The sequence below is a fragment of the Crinia signifera genome, chromosome 1 (assembly GCF_055691185.1).
Source record: "Crinia signifera chromosome 1, ASM5569118v1, whole genome shotgun sequence".
NCBI classification, from domain to species: domain Eukaryota; kingdom Metazoa; phylum Chordata; class Amphibia; order Anura; family Myobatrachidae; genus Crinia; species Crinia signifera.
The window spans coordinates 236,259,012-236,278,712 of record NC_139217.1 but is presented as its reverse complement, the minus strand read 5'-3'; positions in this window follow the sequence as shown (position 1 = coordinate 236,278,712).

Genomic DNA, 19,701 nt, shown 5'->3' with positions numbered 1-19,701 from the left:
CCATTTATAGAACACAGGGTTCTATTCATAGAACACAAGGTTTTATTCATAGAACACATGGCTATATTTATAGATCACGGGTGGTTTCCATTCAGAGAACACATGGTTTCATTCATAAAACACAGGGTTCTATTTATAGAACACAGGGTCCATTCATAGAACAAAGGGTTATATTAATAGAACACAAGGTTTTATTCATAAAACACATGGTTATATTTATAGATCACGGGTGGTTTCCATTCAGAGAAAACATGGTTTCATTCATAAAACACAGGGTTATATTCATAGAACACAGGGTTCCATTCATAGAACACAGGGTTCTATTAAGAGAACACAAGGTTTTATTCATAAAACACATGGTTATATTTATAGATCACGGGTGGTTTCCATTCAAAGAACACATCATTTCATTCATAAAACACAGGGTTCTATTCATAGAACACAGGGTTCCATTTATAGAACACTGGGTTCTATTCATAGAACACAAGGTTTTATTCATAGAACACATGGTTATATTTATAGATCACTGGTGGTTTCCATTCAGAGAACACATAATTTCATTCATAAAACACAGGGTTCTATTCATAGAACACAGGGTTCCATTTATAGAACACAGGGTTCTATTCATAGAACACAAGGTTTTATTCATAGAACACATGGTTATATTTATAGATCACGGGTGGTTTCCATTCAGAGAACACATAATTTTATTCATAAAACACAGGGTTCTATTCATAGAACACAGGGTTCCATTTATAGAACACAGGGTTCTATTCATAGAACTCAAGGTTTTATTCATAGAACAGATGGTTATATTTATAGATCACGGGTGGTTTCCATTCAGAGAACACATAATTGCATTCATAAAACACAGGGTTCTATTCATAGAACACAGGGTTCCATTTATAGAACACAAGGTTCTATTCATAGAACACAAGGTTTTATTCATAGAACACATGGCTATATTTATAGATCACAGGTGGTTTCCATTCAGAGAACACATGGTTTCATTCATAAAACAAAGGGTTATATTCATAGAACACAGGGTTCCATTCATAGAACACAGGGTTCTATTAAGAGAACACAAGGTTTTATTCATAAAACACATGGTTATATTTATAGATCACGGGTGGTTTCCATTCAAAGAACACATAATTTCATTCATAAAACACAGGGTTCTATTCATAGAACACAGGGTTCCATTTATAGAACACTGGGTTCTATTCATAGAACACAAGGTTTTATTCATAGAACACATGGTTATATTTATAGATCACGGGTGGTTTCCATTCAGAGAACACATAATTTCATTCATAAAACACAGGGTTCTATTCATAGAACACAGGGTTCCATTTATAGAACACAGGGTTCTATTCATAGAACACAAGGTTTTATTCATAGAACACATGGTTATATTTATAGATCACGGGTGGTTTCCATTCAGAGAACACATAATTTTATTCATAAAACACAGGGTTCTATTCATAGAACACAGGGTTCCATTTATAGAACACTGGGTTCTATTCATAGAACACAAGGTTTTATTCATAGAACACATGGTTATATTTATAGATCACGGGTGGTTTCCATTCAGAGAACACATAATTTCATTCATAAAACACAGGGTTCTATTCATAGAACACAGGGTTCCATTTATAGAACACAGGGTTCTATTCATAGAACACAAGGTTTTATTCATAGAACACATGGTTATATTTATAGATCACGGGTGGTTTCCATTCAGAGAACACATAATTTTATTCATAAAACACAGGGTTCTATTCATAGAACACAGGGTTCCATTTATAGAACACAGGGTTCTATTCATAGAACTCAAGGTTTTATTCATAGAACAGATGGTTATATTTATAGATCACGGGTGGTTTCCATTCAGAGAACACATAATTGCATTCATAAAACACAGGGTTCTATTCATAGAACACAGGGTTCCATTTACAGAACACAGGGTTCTATTCATAGAACACAAGGTTTTATTCATAGAACACATGGCTATATTTATAGATCACAGGTGGTTTCCATTCAGAGAACACATGGTTTCATTCATAAAACACAGGGTTCTATTCATAGAACACAGGGTTCTATTAATAGAACACAAGGTTTTATTCATAAAACACATGGTTATATTTATAGATCACGGGTGGTTTCCATTCAGAGAACACATAATTTCATTCATAAAACACAGGGTTCTATTCATAGAACACAGGGTTCCATTTATAGAACACAGGGTTCTATTCATAGAACACAAGGTTTTATTCATAGAACACATGGTTATATTTATAGATCACGGGTGGTTTCCATTCAGAGAACACATAATTTTATTCATAAAACACAGGGTTCTATTCATAGAACACAGGGTTCCATTTATAGAACACAGGGTTCTATTCATAGAACTCAAGGTTTTATTCATAGAACAGATGGTTATATTTATAGATCACGGGTGGTTTCCATTCAGAGAACACATAATTGCATTCATAAAACACAGGGTTCTATTCATAGAACACAGGGTTCCATTTATAGAACACAGGGTTCTATTCATAGAACACAAGGTTTTATTCATAGAACACATGGCTATATTTATAGATCACGGGTGGTTTCCATTCAGAGAACACATGGTTTCATTCATAAAACACAGGGTTCTATTTATAGAACACAGGGTTCCATTCATATAAAACAGGGTTCTATTAATAGAACACAAGGTTTTATTCATAAAACACATGGTTATATTTATAGATCACGGGTGGTTTCCATTCAGAGAACACATGGTTTCATTCATAAAACACAGGGTTCTATTCATAGAACACAGGGTTCCATTCATAGAACACAGGGTTCTATTAAGAGAACACAAGGTTTTATTCATAGAACACATGGCTATATTTATAGATCATGGGTGGTTTCCATTCAGAGAACACATGGTTTCATTCATAAAACACAGGGTTCTATTTATAGAACACAGGGTTCCATTCATAGAACACAGGGTTCCATTTATAGAACACAGGGTTCTATTCATAGAACACAAGGTTTTATTCATAGAACACATGGTTATATTTATAGATCACGGGTGGTTTCCATTCAGAGAACACATAATTTTATTCATAAAACACAGGGTTCTATTCATAGAACACAGGGTTCCATTTATAGAACACAGGGTTCTATTCATAGAACTGAAGGTTTTATTCATAGAACAGATGGTTATATTTATAGATCACGGGTGGTTTCCATTCAGAGAACACATAATTGCATTCATAAAACACAGGGTTCTATTCATAGAACACAGGGTTCCATTTATAGAACACAGGGTTCTATTCATAGAACACAAGGTTTTATTCATAGAACACATGGCTATATTTATAGATCACGGGTGGTTTCCATTCAGAGAACACATGGTTTCATTCATAAAACACAGGGTTCTATTTATAGAACACAGGGTTCCATTCATATAACACAGGGTTCTATTAATAGAACACAAGGTTTTATTCATAAAACACATGGTTATATTTATAGATCACGGGTGGTTTCCATTCAGAGAACACATGGTTTCATTCATAAAACACAGGGTTCTATTCATAGAACACAGGGTTCCATTCATAGAACACAGGGTTCTATTAAGAGAACACAAGGTTTTATTCATAGAACACATGGCTATATTTATAGATCACGGGTGGTTTCCATTCAGAGAACACATGGTTTCATTCATAAAACACAGGGTTCTATTTATAGAACACAGGGTTCCATTCATAGAACACAGGGTTCTATTAATAGAACACAAGGTTTTATTCATAAAACACATGGTTATATTTATAGATCACGGGTGGTTTCCATTCAGAGAACACATCATTTCATTCATAAAACACAGGGTTCTATTCATAGAACACAGGGTTCCATTTATAGAACACTGGGTTCTATTCATAGACCACAAGGTTTTATTCATAGAACACATGTTTATATTTATAGATCACGGGTGGTTTTCATTCAGAGAACACATAATTTTATTCATAAAACACAGGGTTCTATTCATAGAACACAGGGTTCCATTTATAGAACACAGGGTTCTATTCATAGAACACAAGGTTTTATTCATAGAACACATGGCTATATTTATAGATCACGGGTGGTTTCCATTCAGAGAACACATGGTTTCATTCATAAAACACAGGGTTCTATTTATAGAACACAGGGTTCCATTCATAGAACAAAGGGTTCTATTAATAGAACACACGGTTTTATTCATAAAACACATGGTTATATTTATAGATCACGGGTGGTTTCCATTCAGAGAACACATGGTTTCATTCATAAAACACAGGGTTATATTCATAGAACACAGGGTTCCATTCATAGAACACAGGGTTCTATTAAGAGAACACAAGGTTTTATTCATAAAACACATGGTTATATTTATAGATCACGGGTGGTTTCCATTCAAAGAACACATCATTTCATTCATAAAACACAGGGTTCTATTCATAGAACACAGGGTTCCATTTATAGAACACTGGGTTCTATTCATAGAACACAAGGTTTTATTCATAGAACACATGGTTATATTTATAGATCACGGGTGGTTTCCATTCAGAGAACACATAATTTCATTCATAAAACACAGGGTTCTATTCATAGAACACAGGGTTCCATTTATAGAACACAGGGTTCTATTCATAGAACACAAGGTTTTATTCATAGAACACATGGTTATATTTATAGATCACGGGTGGTTTCCATTCAGAGAACACATAATTTTATTCATAAAACACAGGGTTCTATTCATAGAACACAGGGTTCCATTTATAGAACACAGGGTTCTATTCATAGAACTCAAGGTTTTATTCATAGAACAGATGGTTATATTTATAGATCACGGGTGGTTTCCATTCAGAGAACACATAATTGCATTCATAAAACACAGGGTTCTATTCATAGAACACAGGGTTCCATTTATAGAACACAGGGTTCTATTCATAGAACACAAGGTTTTATTCATAGAACACATGGCTATATTTATAGATCACAGGTGGTTTCCATTCAGAGAACACATGGTTTCATTCATAAAACACAGGGTTCTATTCATAGAACACAGGGTTCTATTAATAGAACACAAGGTTTTATTCATAAAACACATGGTTATATTTATAGATCACGGGTGGTTTCCATTCAGAGAACACATAATTTCATTCATAAAACACAGGGTTCTATTCATAGAACACAGGGTTCCATTTATAGAACACAGGGTTCTATTCATAGAACACAAGGTTTTATTCATAGAACACATGGTTATATTCATAGATCACGGGTGGTTTCCATTCAGAGAACACATAATTTTATTCATAAAACACAGGGTTCTATTCATAGAACACAGGGTTCCATTTATAGAACACAGGGTTCTATTCATAGAACTCAAGGTTTTATTCATAGAACAGATGGTTATATTTATAGATCACGGGTGGTTTCCATTCAGAGAACACATACTTGCATTCATAAAACACAGGGTTCTATTCATAGAACACAGGGTTCCATTTATAGAACACAGGGTTCTATTCATAGAACACAAGGTTTTATTCATAGAACACATGGCTATATTTATAGATCACGGGTGGTTTCCATTCAGAGAACACATGGTTTCATTCATAAAACACAGGGTTCTATTTATAGAACACAGGGTTCCATTCATATAAAACAGGGTTCTATTAATAGAACACAAGGTTTTATTCATAAAACACATGGTTATATTTATAGATCACGGGTGGTTTCCATTCAGAGAACACATGGTTTCATTCATAAAACACAGGGTTCTATTCATAGAACACAGGGTTCCATTCATAGAACACAGGGTTCTATTAAGAGAACACAAGGTTTTATTCATAGAACACATGGCTATATTTATAGATCACGGGTGGTTTCCATTCAGAGAACACATGGTTTCATTCATAAAACACAGGGTTCTATTTATAGAACACAGGGTTCCATTCATAGAACACAGGGTTCCATTTATAGAACACAGGGTTCAATTCATAGAACACAAGGTTTTATTCATAGAACACATGGTTATATTTATAGATCACGGGTGGTTTCCATTCAGAGAACACATAATTTTATTCATAAAACACAGAGTTCTATTCATAGAACACAGGGTTCCATTTATAGAACACAGGGTTCTATTCATAGAACTCAAGGTTTTATTCATAGAACAGATGGTTATATTTATAGATCACGGGTGGTTTCCATTCAGAGAACACATAATTGCATTCATAAAACACAGGGTTCTATTCATAGAACACAGGGTTCCATTTATAGAACACAGGGTTCTATTCATAGAACACAAGGTTTTATTCATAGAACACATGGCTATATTTATAGATCACGGGTGGTTTCCATTCAGAGAACACATGGTTTCATTCATAAAACACAGGGTTCTATTTATAGAACACAGGGTTCCATTCATATAACACAGGGTTCTATTAATAGAACACAAGGTTTTATTCATAAAACACATGGTTATATTTATAGATCACGGGTGGTTTCCATTCAGAGAACACATGGTTTCATTCATAAAACACAGGGTTCTATTCATAGAACACAGGGTTCCATTCATAGAACACAGGGTCCTATTAAGAGAACACAAGGTTTTATTCATAGAACACATGGCTATATTTATAGATCACGGGTGGTTTCCATTCAGAGAACACATGGTTTCATTCATAAAACACAGGGTTCTATTTATAGAACACAGGGTTCCATTCATAGAACACAGGGTTCTATTAATAGAACACAAGGTTTTATTCATAAAACACATGGTTATATTTATAGATCACGGGTGGTTTCCATTCAGAGAACACATCATTTCATTCATAAAACACAGGGTTCTATTCATAGAACACAGGGTTCCATTTATAGAACACTGGGTTCTATTCATAGACCACAAGGTTTTATTCATAGAACACATGTTTATATTTATAGATCACGGGTGGTTTTCATTCAGAGAACACATAATTTTATTCATAAAACACAGGGTTCTATTCATAGAACACAGGGTTCCATTTATAGAACACAGGGTTCTATTCATAGAACACAAGGTTTTATTCATAGAACACATGGCTATATTTATAGATCACGGGTGGTTTCCATTCAGAGAACACATGGTTTCATTCATAAAACACAGGGTTCTATTTATAGAACACAGGGTTCCATTCATAGAACAAAGGGTTCTATTAATAGAACACAAGGTTTTATTCATAAAACACATGGTTATATTTATAGATCACGGGTGGTTTCCATTCAGAGAACACATGGTTTCATTCATAAAACACAGGGTTATATTCATAGAACACAGGGTTCCATTTATAGAACACTGGGTACTATTCATAGAACACAAGGTTTTATTCATAGAACACATGGCTATATTTATAGATCACGGGTGGTTTCCATTCAGAGAACACATGGTTTCATTCATAAAACACAGGGTTCTATTTATAGAACACAGGGTTCCATTCATAGAACACAGGGTTCTATTAAGAGAACACAAGGTTTTATTCATAAAACACATGGTTATATTTATAGATCACGGGTGGTTTCCATTCAAAGAACACATCATTTCATTCATAAAACACAGGGTTCTATTCATAGAACACAGGGTTCCATTTATAGAACACTGGGTTCTATTCATAGAACACAAGGTTTTATTCATAGAACACATGGTTATATTTATAGATCACGGGTGGTTTCCATTCAGAGAACACATAATTTCATTCATAAAACACAGGGTTCTATTCATAGAACACAGGGTTCCATTTATAGAACACAGGGTTCTATTCATAGAACACAAGGTTTTATTCATAGAACACATGGTTATATTTATAGATCACGGGTGGTTTCCATTCAGAGAACACATAATTTTATTCATAAAACACAGGGTTCTATTCATAGAACACAGGGTTCCATTTATAGAACACAGGGTTCTATTCATAGAACTCAAGGTTTTATTCATAGAACAGATGGTTATATTTATAGATCACGGGTGGTTTCCATTCAGAGAACACATAATTGCATTCATAAAACACAGGGTTCTATTCATAGAACACAGGGTTCCATTTATAGAACACAGGGTTCTATTCATAGAACACAAGGTTTTATTCATAGAACACATGGCTATATTTATAGATCACGGGTGGTTTCCATTCAGAGAACACATGGTTTCATTCATAAAACACAGGGTTCTATTTATAGAACACAGGGTTCCATTCATAGAACAAAGGGTTCTATTAATAGAACACAAGGTTTTATTCATAAAACACATGGTTATATTTATAGATCACGGGTGGTTTCCATTCAGAGAACACATGGTTTCATTCATAAAACACAGGGTTATATTCATAGAACACAGGGTTCCATTTATAGAACACTGGGTTCTATTCATAGAACACAAGGTTTTATTCATAGAACACATGGCTATATTTATAGATCACGGGTGGTTTCCATTCAGAGAACACATGGTTTCATTCATAAAACACAGGGTTCTATTTATAGAACACAGGGTTCCATTCATAGAACACAGGGTTCTATTAAGAGAACACAAGGTTTTATTCATAAAACACATGGTTATATTTATAGATCACGGGTGGTTTCCATTCAAAGAACACATCATTTCATTCATAAAACACAGGGTTCTATTCATAGAACACAGGGTTCCATTTATAGAACACTGGGTTCTATTCATAGAACACAAGGTTTTATTCATAGAACACATGGTTATATTTATAGATCACGGGTGGTTTCCATTCAGAGAACACATAATTTCATTCATAAAACACAGGGTTCTATTCATAGAACACAGGGTTCCATTTATAGAACACAGGGTTCTATTCATAGAACACAAGGTTTTATTCATAGAACACATGGTTATATTTATAGATCACGGGTGGTTTCCATTCAGAGAACACATAATTTTATTCATAAAACACAGGGTTCTATTCATAGAACACAGGGTTCCATTTATAGAACACAGGGTTCTATTCATAGAACTCAAGGTTTTATTCATAGAACAGATGGTTATATTTATAGATCACGGGTGGTTTCCATTCAGAGAACACATAATTGCATTCATAAAACACAGGGTTCTATTCATAGAACACAGGGTTCCATTTATAGAACACAGGGTTCTATTCATAGAACACAAGGTTTTATTCATAGAACACATGGCTATATTTATAGATCACAGGTGGTTTCCATTCAGAGAACACATGGTTTCATTCATAAAACACAGGGTTCTATTCATAGAACACAGGGTTCCATTCATAGAACACAGGGTTCTATTAATAGAACACAAGGTTTTATTCATAAAACACATGGTTATATTTATAGATCACGGGTGGTTTCCATTCAGAGAACACATAATTTCATTCATAAAACACAGGGTTCTATTCATAGAACACAGGGTTCCATTTATAGAACACAGGGTTCTATTCATAGAACACAAGGTTTTATTCATAGAACACATGGTTATATTTATAGATCACGGGTGGTTTCCATTCAGAGAACACATGGTTTCATTCATAAAACACAGGGTTCTATTTATAGAACACAGGGTTCCATTCATAGAACAAAGGGTTCTATTAATAGAACACAAGGTTTTATTCATAAAACACATGGTTATATTTATAGATCACGGGTGGTTTCCATTCAGAGAACACATGGTTTCATTCATAAAACAAAGGGTTATATTCATAGAACACAGGGTTCCATTCATAGAACACAGGGTTCTATTAAGAGAACACAAGGTTTTATTCATAAAACACATGGTTATATTTATAGATCACGGGTGGTTTCCATTCAAAGAACACATCATTTCATTCATAAAACACAGGGTTCTATTCATAGAACACAGGGTTCCATTTATAGAACACTGGGTTCTATTCATAGAACACAAGGTTTTATTCATAGAACACATGGTTATATTTATAGATCACGGGTGGTTTCCATTCAGAGAACACATAATTTCATTCATAAAACACAGGGTTCTATTCATAGAACACAGGGTTCCATTTATAGAACACAGGGTTCTATTCATAGAACACAAGGTTTTATTCATAGAACACATGGTTATATTTATAGATCACGGGTGGTTTCCATTCAGAGAACACATAATTTTATTCATAAAACACAGGGTTCTATTCATAGAACACAGGGTTCCATTTATAGAACACAGGGTTCTATTCATAGAACTCAAGGTTTTATTCATAGAACAGATGGTTATATTTATAGATCACGGGTGGTTTCCATTCAGAGAACACATAATTGCATTCATAAAACACAGGGTTCTATTCATAGAACACAGGGTTCCATTTACAGAACACAGGGTTCTATTCATAGAACACAAGGTTTTATTCATAGAACACATGGCTATATTTATAGATCACAGGTGGTTTCCATTCAGAGAACACATGGTTTCATTCATAAAACACAGGGTTCTATTCATAGAACACAGGGTTCTATTAATAGAACACAAGGTTTTATTCATAAAACACATGGTTATATTTATAGATCACGGGTGGTTTCCATTCAGAGAACACATAATTTCATTCATAAAACACAGGGTTCTATTCATAGAACACAGGGTTCCATTTATAGAACACAGGGTTCTATTCATAGAACACAAGGTTTTATTCATAGAACACATGGTTATATTTATAGATCACGGGTGGTTTCCATTCAGAGAACACATAATTTTATTCATAAAACACAGGGTTCTATTCATAGAACACAGGGTTCCATTTATAGAACACAGGGTTCTATTCATAGAACTCAAGGTTTTATTCATAGAACAGATGGTTATATTTATAGATCACGGGTGGTTTCCATTCAGAGAACACATAATTGCATTCATAAAACACAGGGTTCTATTCATAGAACACAGGGTTCCATTTATAGAACACAGGGTTCTATTCATAGAACACAAGGTTTTATTCATAGAACACATGGCTATATTTATAGATCACGGGTGGTTTCCATTCAGAGAACACATGGTTTCATTCATAAAACACAGGGTTCTATTTATAGAACACAGGGTTCCATTCATATAAAACAGGGTTCTATTAATAGAACACAAGGTTTTATTCATAAAACACATGGTTATATTTATAGATCACGGGTGGTTTCCATTCAGAGAACACATGGTTTCATTCATAAAACACAGGGTTCTATTCATAGAACACAGGGTTCCATTCATAGAACACAGGGTTCTATTAAGAGAACACAAGGTTTTATTCATAGAACACATGGCTATATTTATAGATCACGGGTGGTTTCCATTCAGAGAACACATGGTTTCATTCATAAAACACAGGGTTCTATTTATAGAACACAGGGTTCCATTCATAGAACACAGGGTTCCATTTATAGAACACAGGGTTCTATTCATAGAACACAAGGTTTTATTCATAGAACACATGGTTATATTTATAGATCACGGGTGGTTTCCATTCAGAGAACACATAATTTTATTCATAAAACACAGGGTTCTATTCATAGAACACAGGGTTCCATTTATAGAACACAGGGTTCTATTCATAGAACTCAAGGTTTTATTCATAGAACAGATGGTTATATTTATAGATCACGGGTGGTTTCCATTCAGAGAACACATAATTGCATTCATAAAACACAGGGTTCTATTCATAGAACACATGGTTCCATTTATAGAACACAGGGTTCTATTCATAGAACACAAGGTTTTATTCATAGAACACATGGCTATATTTATAGATCACGGGTGGTTTCCATTCAGAGAACACATGGTTTCATTCATAAAACACAGGGTTCTATTTATAGAACACAGGGTTCCATTCATATAACACAGGGTTCTATTAATAGAACACAAGGTTTTATTCATAAAACACATGGTTATATTTATAGATCACGGGTGGTTTCCATTCAGAGAACACATGGTTTCATTCATAAAACACAGGGTTCTATTCATAGAACACAGGGTTCCATTCATAGAACACAGGGTTCTATTAAGAGAACACAAGGTTTTATTCATAGAACACATGGCTATATTTATAGATCACGGGTGGTTTCCATTCAGAGAACACATGGTTTCATTCATAAAACACAGGGTTCTATTTATAGAACACAGGGTTCCATTCATAGAACACAGGGTTCTATTAATAGAACACAAGGTTTTATTCATAAAACACATGGTTATATTTATAGATCACGGGTGGTTTCCATTCAGAGAACACATCATTTCATTCATAAAACACAGGGTTCTATTCATAGAACACAGGGTTCCATTTATAGAACACTGGGTTCTATTCATAGACCACAAGGTTTTATTCATAGAACAATGTTTATATTTATAGATCACTGGTGGTTTTCATTCAGAGAACACATAATTTTATTCATAAAACACAGGGTTCTATTCATAGAACACAGGGTTCCATTTATAGAACACAGGGTTCTATTCATAGAACACAAGGTTTTATTCATAGAACACATGGCTATATTTATAGATCACGGGTGGTTTCCATTCAGAGAACACATGGTTTCATTCATAAAACACAGGGTTCTATTTATAGAACACAGGGTTCCATTCATAGAACAAAGGGTTCTATTAATAGAACACAAGGTTTTATTCATAAAACACATGGTTATATTTATAGATCACGGGTGGTTTCCATTCAGAGAACACATGGTTTCATTCATAAAACACAGGGTTATATTCATAGAACACAGGGTTCCATTCATAGAACACAGGGTTCTATTAAGAGAACACAAGGTTTTATTCATAAAACACATGGTTATATTTATAGATCACGGGTGGTTTCCATTCAAAGAACACATCATTTCATTCATAAAACACAGGGTTCTATTCATAGAACACAGGGTTCCATTTATAGAACACTGGGTTCTATTCATAGAACACAAGGTTTTATTCATAGAACACATGGTTATATTTATAGATCACGGGTGGTTTCCATTCAGAGAACACATAATTTCATTCATAAAACACAGGGTTCTATTCATAGAACACAGGGTTCCATTTATAGAACACAGGGTTCTATTCATAGAACACAAGGTTTTATTCATAGAACACATGGTTATATTTATAGATCACGGGTGGTTTCCATTCAGAGAACACATAATTTTATTCATAAAACACAGGGTTCTATTCATAGAACACAGGGTTCCATTTATAGAACACAGGGTTCTATTCATAGAACTCAAGGTTTTATTCATAGAACAGATGGTTATATTTATAGATCACGGGTGGTTTCCATTCAGAGAACACATAATTGCATTCATAAAACACAGGGTTCTATTCATAGAACACAGGGTTCCATTTATAGAACACAGGGTTCTATTCATAGAACACAAGGTTTTATTCATAGAACACATGGCTATATTTATAGATCACAGGTGGTTTCCATTCAGAGAACACATGGTTTCATTCATAAAACACAGGGTTCTATTCATAGAACACAGGGTTCTATTAATAGAACACAAGGTTTTATTCATAAAACACATGGTTATATTTATAGATCACGGGTGGTTTCCATTCAGAGAACACATAATTTCATTCATAAAACACAGGGTTCTATTCATAGAACACAGGGTTCCATTTATAGAACACAGGGTTCTATTCATAGAACACAAGGTTTTATTCATAGAACACATGGTTATATTTATAGATCACGGGTGGTTTCCATTCAGAGAACACATAATTTTATTCATAAAACACAGGGTTCTATTCATAGAACACAGGGTTCCATTTATAGAACACAGGGTTCTATTCATAGAACTCAAGGTTTTATTCATAGAACAGATGGTTATATTTATAGATCACGGGTGGTTTCCATTCAGAGAACACATAATTGCATTCATAAAACACAGGGTTCTATTCATAGAACACAGGGTTCCATTTATAGAACACAGGGTTCTATTCATAGAACACAAGGTTTTATTCATAGAACACATGGCTATATTTATAGATCACGGGTGGTTTCCATTCAGAGAACACATGGTTTCATTCATAAAACACAGGGTTCTATTTATAGAACACAGGGTTCCATTCATATAAAACAGGGTTCTATTAATAGAACACAAGGTTTTATTCATAAAACACATGGTTATATTTATAGATCACGGGTGGTTTCCATTCAGAGAACACATGGTTTCATTCATAAAACACAGGGTTCTATTCATAGAACACAGGGTTCCATTCATAGAACACAGGGTTCTATTAAGAGAACACAAGGTTTTATTCATAGAACACATGGCTATATTTATAGATCACGGGTGGTTTCCATTCAGAGAACACATGGTTTCATTCATAAAACACAGGGTTCTATTTATAGAACACAGGGTTCCATTCATAGAACACAGGGTTCCATTTATAGAACACAGGGTTCAATTCATAGAACACAAGGTTTTATTCATAGAACACATGGTTATATTTATAGATCACGGGTGGTTTCCATTCAGAGAACACATAATTTTATTCATAAAACACAGGGTTCTATTCATAGAACACAGGGTTCCATTTATAGAACACAGGGTTCTATTCATAGAACTCAAGGTTTTATTCATAGAACAGATGGTTATATTTATAGATCACGGGTGGTTTCCATTCAGAGAACACATAATTGCATTCATAAAACACAGGGTTCTATTCATAGAACACAGGGTTCCATTTATAGAACACAGGGTTCTATTCATAGAACACAAGGTTTTATTCATAGAACACATGGCTATATTTATAGATCACGGGTGGTTTCCATTCAGAGAACACATGGTTTCATTCATAAAACACAGGGTTCTATTTATAGAACACAGGGTTCCATTCATATAACACAGGGTTCTATTAATAGAACACAAGGTTTTATTCATAAAACACATGGTTATATTTATAGATCACGGGTGGTTTCCATTCAGAGAACACATGGTTTCATTCATAAAACACAGGGTTCTATTCATAGAACACAGGGTTCCATTCATAGAACACAGGGTCCTATTAAGAGAACACAAGGTTTTATTCATAGAACACATGGCTATATTTATAGATCACGGGTGGTTTCCATTCAGAGAACACATGGTTTCATTCATAAAACACAGGGTTCTATTTATAGAACACAGGGTTCCATTCATAGAACACAGGGTTCTATTAATAGAACACATGGTTTTATTCATAAAACACATGGTTATATTTATAGATCACGGGTGGTTTCCATTCAGAGAACACATCATTTCATTCATAAAACACAGGGTTCTATTCATAGAACACAGGGTTCCATTTATAGAACACTGGGTTCTATTCATAGACCACAAGGTTTTATTCATAGAACACATGTTTATATTTATAGATCACGGGTGGTTTTCATTCAGAGAACACATAATTTTATTCATAAAACACAGGGTTCTATTCATAGAACACAGGGTTCCATTTATAGAACACAGGGTTCTATTCATAGAACACAAGGTTTTATTCATAGAACACATGGCTATATTTATAGATCACGGGTGGTTTCCATTCAGAGAACACATGGTTTCATTCATAAAACACAGGGTTCTATTTATAGAACACAGGGTTCCATTCATAGAACAAAGGGTTCTATTAATAGAACACAAGGTTTTATTCATAAAACACATGGTTATATTTATAGATCACGGGTGGTTTCCATTCAGAGAACACATGGTTTCATTCATAAAACACAGGGTTATATTCATAGAACACAGGGTTCCATTCATAGAACACAGGGTTCTATTAAGAGAACACAAGGTTTTATTCATAAAACACATGGTTATATTTATAGATCACGGGTGGTTTCCATTCAAAGAACACATCATTTCATTCATAAAACACAGGGTTCTATTCATAGAACACAGGGTTCCATTTATAGAACACTGGGTTCTATTCATAGAACACAAGGTTTTATTCATAGAACACATGGTTATATTTATAGATCACGGGTGGTTTCCATTCAGAGAACACATAATTTCATTCATAAAACACAGGGTTCTATTCATAGAACACAGGGTTCCATTTATAGAACACAGGGTTCTATTCATAGAACACAAGGTTTTATTCATAGAACACATAGTTATATTTATAGATCACGGGTGGTTTCCATTCAGAGAACACATAATTTTATTCATAAAACACAGGGTTCTATTCATAGAACACAGGGTTCCATTTATAGAACACAGGGTTCTATTCATAGAACTCAAGGTTTTATTCATAGAACAGATGGTTATATTTATAGATCACGGGTGGTTTCCATTCAGAGAACACATAATTGCATTCATAAAACACAGGGTTCTATTCATAGAACACAGGGTTCCATTTATAGAACACAGGGTTCTATTCATAGAACACAAGGTTTTATTCATAGAACACATGGCTATATTTATAGATCACGGGTGGTTTCCATTCAGAGAACACATGGTTTCATTCATAAAACACAGGGTTCTATTTATAGAACACAGGGTTCCATTCATAGAACACAGGGTTCTATTAAGAGAACACAAGGTTTTATTCATAGAACACATGGCTATATTTATAGATCACGGGTGGTTTCCATTCAGAGAACACATGGTTTCATTCATAAAACACAGGGTTCTATTTATAGAACACAGGGTTCCATTCATAGAACACAGGGTTCCATTTATAGAACACAGGGTTCTATTCATAGAACACAAGGTTTTATTCATAGAACACATGGTTATATTTATAGATCACGGGTGGTTTCCATTCAGAGAACACATAATTGTATTCATAAAACACAGGGTTCTATTCATAGAACACAGGGTTCCATTTATAGAACACAGGGTTCTATTCATAGAACTCAAGGTTTTATTCATAGAACAGATGGTTATATTTATAGATCACGGGTGGTTTCCATTCAGAGAACACATAATTGCATTCATAAAACACAGGGTTCTATTCATAGAACACAGGGTTCCATTTATAGAACACAGGGTTCTATTCATAGAACACAAGGTTTTATTCATAGAACACATGGCTATATTTATAGATCACGGGTGGTTTCCATTCAGAGAACACATGGTTTCATTCATAAAACACAGGGTTCTATTTATAGAACACAGGGTTCCATTCATATAACACAGGGTTCTATTAATAGAACACAAGGTTTTATTCATAAAACACATGGTTATATTTATAGATCACGGGTGGTTTCCATTCAGAGAACACATGGTTTCATTCATAAAACACAGGGTTCTATTCATAGAACACAGGGTTCCATTCATAGAACACAGGGTTCTATTAAGAGAACACAAGGTTTTATTCATAGAACACATGGCTATATTTATAGATCACGGGTGGTTTCCATTCAGAGAACACATGGTTTCATTCATAAAACACAGGGTTCTATTTATAGAACACAGGGTTCCATTCATAGAACACAGGGTTCTATTAATAGAACACAAGGTTTTATTCATAAAACACATGGTTATATTTATAGATCACGGGTGGTTTCCATTCAGAGAACACATCATTTCATTCATAAAACACAGGGTTCTATTCATAGAACACAGGGTTCCATTTATAGAACACTGGGTTCTATTCATAGACCACAAGGTTTTATTCATAGAACACATGTTTATATTTATAGATCACGGGTGGTTTTCATTCAGAGAACACATAATTTTATTCATAAAACACAGGGTTCTATTCATAGAACACAGGGTTCCATTTATAGAACACAGGGTTCTATTCATAGAACACAAGGTTTTATTCATAGAACACATGGCTATATTTATAGATCACGGGTGGTTTCCATTCAGAGAACACATGGTTTCATTCATAAAACACAGGGTTCTATTTATAGAACACAGGGTTCCATTCATAGAACAAAGGGTTCTATTAATAGAACACAAGGTTTTATTCATAAAACACATGGTTATATTTATAGATCACGGGTGGTTTCCATTCAGAGAACACATGGTTTCATTCATAAAACACAGGGTTATATTCATAGAACACAGGGTTCCATTCATAGAACACAGGGTTCTATTAAGAGAACACAAGGTTTTATTCATAAAACACATGGTTATATTTATAGATCACGGGTGGTTTCCATTCAAAGAACACATCATTTCATTCATAAAACACAGGGTTCTATTCATAGAACACAGGGTTCCATTTATAGAACACTGGGTTCTATTCATAGAACACAAGGTTTTATTCATAGAACACATGGATATATTTATAGATCACGGGTGGTTTCCATTCAGAGAACACATAATTTCATTCATAAAACACAGGGTTCTATTCATAGAACACAGGGTTCCATTTATAGAACACAGGGTTCTATTAATAGAACACAAGGTTTTATTCATAGAACACATGGCTATATTTATAGATCACAGGTGGTTTCCATTCAGAGAACACATGGTTTCATTCATAAAACACAGGGTTCTATTCATAGAACACAGGGTTCTATTAATAGAACACAAGGTTTTATTCATAAAACACATGGTTATATTTATAGATCACGGGTGGTTTCCATTCAGAGAACACATAATTTCATTCATAAAACACAGGGTTCTATTCATAGAACACAGGGTTCCATTTATAGAACACAGGGTTCTATTCATAGAACACAAGGTTTTATTCATAGAACACATGGTTATATTTATAGATCACAGGTGGTTTCCATTCAGAGAACACATAATTTTATTCATAAAACACAGGGTTCTATTCATAGAACACAGGGTTCCATTTATAGAACACAGGGTTCTATTCATAGAACTCAAGGTTTTATTCATAGAACAGATGGTTATATTTATAGATCACTGGTGGTTTCCATTCAGAGAACACATAATTGCATTCATAAAACACAGGGTTCTATTCATAGAACACAGGGTTCCATTTATAGAACACAGGGTTCTATTCATAGAACACAAGGTTTTATTCATAGAACACATGGCTATATTTATAGATCACGGGTGGTTTCCATTCAGAGAACACATGGTTTCATTCATAAAACACAGGGTTCTATTTATAGAACACAGGGTTCCATTCATATAAAACAGGGTTCTATTAATAGAACACAAGGTTTTATTCATAAAACACATGGTTATATTTATAGATCACGGGTGGTTTCCATTCAGAGAACACATGGTTTCATTCATAAAACACAGGGTTCTATTCATAGAACACAGGGTTCCATTCATAGAACACAGGGTTCTATTAAGAGAACACAAGGTTTTATTCATAGAACACATGGCTATATTTATAGATCACGGGTGGTTTCCATTCAGAGAACACATGGTTTCATTCATAAAACACAGGGTTCTATTTATAGAACACAGGGTTCCATTCATAGAACACAGGGTTCCATTTATAGAACACAGGGTTCTATTTATAGAACACAAGGTTTTATTCATAGAACACATGGTTATATTTATAGATCACGGGTGGTTTCCATTCAGAGAACACATAATTTTATTCATAAAACACAGGGTTCTATTCATAGAACACAGGGTTCCATTTATAGAACACAGGGTTCTATTCATAGAACTCAAGGTTTTATTCATAGAACAGATGGTTATATTTATAGATCACGGGTGGTTTCCATTCAGAGAACACATAATTGCATTCATAAAACACAGGGTTCTATTCATAGAACACAGGGTTCCATTTATAGAACACAGGGTTCTATTCATAGA